Here is a 4706-nt window from a genome sequence, read left to right as displayed (position 1 = left end):
TTCTTTCTTTAGATAGTCGAACAAATCGATAACAAATGGCGCGTGATTATAATAGAACTATAATAATATTTTTTAGGGTTCCGTACCTCAAAAGGAAAAATGGAACCCTTATAGAATCACTTTGTTGTCTGTCTGTCGGTCTGTCAAGAAACCTACAGGGTACTTCCCGATGACCTAGAATAATGAAATTTGGCAGTTAGGTAGATCTTATAGCTGAAATTTGGGGAAAAATCTGAAAACTGTGAATTTATGGTTACATCACACACAAAAAATTAAATTGTGGTCATGAACTAATAATTAGTATTTTCAATTTTCTAAGTAACATAACTATATCAAGTGGGGTACCATATTATGAAAGGTCTTTACTTGTGCATTCTAAAACAGATTTTTATTTATTTTTATGCATCATAGTTTTTGAATTATCGTGCAAAATGTCGAAAAACTACAACTGTAGTACGGAGCCCTCGTTGCGCGAGCCTGACTCGCACTTGGCCGGTTTTTTTTTGTAGATGAGACTGCTTGTCACTGTCCGTTCTTTCAGCACATAGGTACATGTACATGAAGATGTTGATACCGCCCTAGTTCTAACGGTAAATATGTCATCCAGCGAACCAACATTTTTGGTCTCCTGGGGGAGTATGGTTGCAAAGCTGAAACCTAAAGGAATTTACCAGGAGTGGATATTCCTCTGTTACGTAGTTAGATAGAGAGCGTTTATTCAGTAAGTTATATAAGCACAAAACATGCTAGAGAATGGGCATAATGGTTCTTCCTGAATTTCACTTTTTATGCCTCTCTATGTCATCATCATGATCAACCCATCGCCGGCTCACTACAGAGCACGGGTCTCCTCTCAGAGTGAGAAGGGTTTTGGCCATAGTCTACCACGCTGGCTATGTGCGGATTGGTAGACTTCACACCTTTGAGAACATTATGGAGAACTCTCGGGCATGCAGGTTCCCTCACAATGTTTTCCTTCACCGTTAAAGCAAAGTGACATTTAATTACTTAAAACGCACATAACTCCGAAAAGTCAGAGAAGCGTGCCTGGGATCGAACCCCCGACCTCCGATTAGAAGGCGGACGTCCTAACTACTAGACTATCGCACCTATCTATGTACCTCCTTAAAATTATAAAACGATACCAGCTAACGTTTATGTTACTCATAATAATTAATTATCTCTGACAGACGTCACGTGATGTGTTGCATCACCATCTTGAATCGATTGGTATAAAAGCGAGTATTTGATGATTCTTAAGCCAGTCTGTGTTCACCCACAGACTCATTCGACTATTAAATGCTTTTGTGTTTAGGTCGCATTTGTGATTGAGTGGTTTCAATAGCAAGCCGCTGTGTGTCGTGGTTAATATTTAACTTCACTTCTGGTATGTTTATATTCACTATATCTATAGGGTTTGTATATCAACGACGTTTTATAAAGACTTCAATTTATATTATAATTCGATGGCGTCTTAGCGGCTCAGTATTGGAAGAGGTACTTCGACTAAATAGGATGCACTTAAGATTACTATAAGGATCGTGGAACAATGTTGTCTCTATGGTTACTAAGTAGGTACCTATTTGATTTCAGGGTCTAAGCGACGTGCATACATACAGACTGGAGAGTCAGGGCACAGCACAGCACATTTTTCCAGGGTTTTGTACCCAAAGGGTGCCAACAGTACCCGTAGTACAAGATTTTACGTCTCACCAAACCAAACCAAATTCGAGAGTCGAAATACTTCCGCGTTACAGTAAAATGGACCTAAACAGCCTTGAATTGAAGTCAAATATTCAATGCCACTGATTTTAATTTCGCAATGTTTCCGCTTGGAGCGCTGGCTGTAGAAGTGTAGACAAACTTGAGCTTTAAAACAAGGCGTTTAAGATAGTTTACTGTAACGCGGAAGTATTTCGACTCTCGAATTTGGTTTGGTTTGGTGAGACGTAAAATCTTGTACTACGGGTACAGTACCCTTCTACTGCCTCTACTGTCCGTCCGTCTGTCTAACAATAGGCTGTACAATGAAATGAAATAATGATTTATTGTACACCGTCATAAAAAGAAAGTATCTGAATAAAAACAGACAAAAGTAAAACAATACACACATAAGAAAATCAAGCTATTTTCCGAGGTAGGTACTATTTTTTTAAAGTAGTAGGTATTAAAATTATAGTCTTTGTTTTTAAATTATAATCACTGCAATATTATCTAAATATATAAAACGGAATAGTGACTGGCTGACTGACTGAATGACTGACTGATCTATCAACACACAGCTTAAACTACTGGACGGATTGGGCTGAAATTTGGCATGAAGATAACTATTTAAACGTAGAAAATTTGAGTAGTCCACGCGGACGAAGTCGCGAGCATAAACTAGTGTGTCATAAAAACTAAAGAGATTCTTTTCCAAATTATGTCTCAAAGAAATATTTTCAAATACTGGGCTATTATTATTTGCGATTTTCATACAAATGTAGATAAAGTGCAGCTGTTATCACACTATTGATAAATAAAGTGATAAGAATGATATTATCTTGTAACTTAAAGTAATAAATATTGTTTTTGTTTTAGGTATAGAATATAGATACATCATACATATTATTATAACTAGCTTATACCCGCGACATCGTCCGCTTGGACTAGAAAAATTTCAAACCCCTATTTCACCCCCCTTAGGGGTTGAATTTTCAAAAATCCTTTCTTAGCGGATGCCTACGTCATAATAGCTATCTGCATGTTTCAGCTTGATCCGTCCAGTAGTTTGAGATGTGCGTTGATAGATCAGTCAGTCAGTCAGTCACCTTTTCCTTTTATATATTCAGATAAGACTAGCGGGAAAAATCACGTCGCAAAGGAGCAAAGGATCGACATGATTTTTTGCCTTGTTATAGTATAAGACCTGGGGAGTGACATAAGCTACTTTTTATTCTGGGAAATCAAAGAGTCCGAAGGGATTTTCAAAAGCCTAAATCCAAGTGGACAAAGTTGTGGGCAATATCTAGTTACCTGTATAAAAGTTTATCATGTGGAAGATTTCGATAAATAATAATAATGACGTCAAGTTATTAATCCTAATCAATAAAATATAATATGGCTCCATTAAAAGACATAATTGTACCTATTTGACGAAGATAAAAATATAAAGATGTAAAGGAAATGCGTAATTTTAGCTTTCTACGACTAAACATACGACGATTATAATTTGTTAGAATAAATGAAACAAAATAAGCAATAGTTTTTGATTTTATATTTATTTTTTATTAAAGTAGGTACCTATTTAGATACAATTTTTTAATTAATAAATTTACTTTATCCCATGTAAGTACCACAATAAAAAATACATATGATATGATTTATCATAATATATTGCACAATGTGTTGTTTTAATTGCAACATAGCAATTGTCCACTGTATACGAGTGCCAGCTAACTGCAAATATATCGCCAAACATGGAAAGGTTTTGGTGTGAATGAGTGTGGCCCGTCTAAATAAAGCTTTATTGTACGGTAAGGGTATTTGTACACTATAATGTTCTCATAAAGCCGTAAATAAAAAGCCGTAACAACTTAACAACCATATATTTATCTCAGATGTCTGAACTCAATACAATATTATGCTCTCATGATCTCGAATAATAATTAATATCAACCTAGTGCACTTAAGTGCCTTGGTGACCGAAAGCAAGTGAATGGTATGGAAAAAGGTAAGCTACAGATAATATAAATACAGCAAGTTCCCACTATACCAGGCCGGGTACTAGAAACTAAAACTCGAGTAGTTACATTCAATACCTTAGCCATCCGTTACAAAAACCGTCGTGAATTCGTTTGAACACTTAAATCCTCTAAATCTGAAATTCTTCATATAAATCGTATTGGCATCATCAAAACCCGCGGGGTGGACAAGGACAAGTTTGCGACAGGTGTAAATCTCGCGGTCATTGCTGTCAAACGTCCGGCTAGAGAGAAACAGCAATAGCCACAAAGCAAAATAAGTAGAGGAAGAAGAGAGACAGCAAATGAACTGTCGCATTGCTATTGCTGCCGCTACTGCAACGTTTTATGTAATCACTTCGCCGCTCTGACTTTGCGGGAACTCGACTTCCATAGACTAACTCAAAAAAATATAAATTATATAACCATTGATTAAAAATTTATTACATAATCACAATTCTCTCACTAAATACACTAAGGTCGAATGGCCTGTATCAGCTTACTATCTTCAAAAATTTGGTCAAGATATTCATCTTCCTCGGCCGAAATACGATTCAAAAACCTATCACTATTTCCGGACTTTTCTTCCTGTTTGTCTTCTTGCTTTACAGTAGTCGATACAGTGGTAGTTTCAGATTCAGTTACCTTAGCCTCAGTGGTAGATTCAGTTGACGTAGAATCCAATACAGTGGTAGAAACTGTACTACTTGAATCATCCAAATGTGTGTCATCTTTCTGTGAAGTTGAACTTGTAGGTGCTTCAGTAGTTGTTGTCAAGTTTGCTACTTGCGCTTTAAGATCATTCACTTCATTTCTCAAACTGTTTCTCTGGCTCGACAGCACCAACGTTGACACGAACAAACAGAAGCACAGCAAACTTAAAAACACAATTATTTTGTTATTCAGCATCCAACCGATCGTCCTGTCACAGTAATATTTGCAATTCATTTTGTTATCTTTATTCCTTCTTTTTTAACACGACAA

The 4706-nt window shown here is 36.4% G+C and overlaps 1 long non-coding RNA gene across 1 annotated transcript; it reads left to right on the top strand.

Moving 5' to 3' along the window:
* The first annotated feature begins 1277 nt into the window (after nucleotides 1-1277).
* LOC138403459 (uncharacterized) lies at nucleotides 1278-3332 on the top strand. The gene is made up of 3 exons (XR_011237720.1): nucleotides 1278-1387; nucleotides 1594-2137; nucleotides 2581-3332. It is a non-coding gene; the product is annotated as an uncharacterized lncRNA (long non-coding RNA).
* Nucleotides 3333-4706: the final 1374 nt, after the last annotated feature.

The sequence above is a fragment of the Maniola hyperantus genome, chromosome 17 (genome assembly GCF_902806685.2).
Source record: "Maniola hyperantus chromosome 17, iAphHyp1.2, whole genome shotgun sequence".
Lineage (NCBI taxonomy): Eukaryota > Metazoa > Arthropoda > Insecta > Lepidoptera > Nymphalidae > Maniola > Maniola hyperantus.
This window is presented reverse-complemented; position numbering and strand designations above follow the sequence as displayed.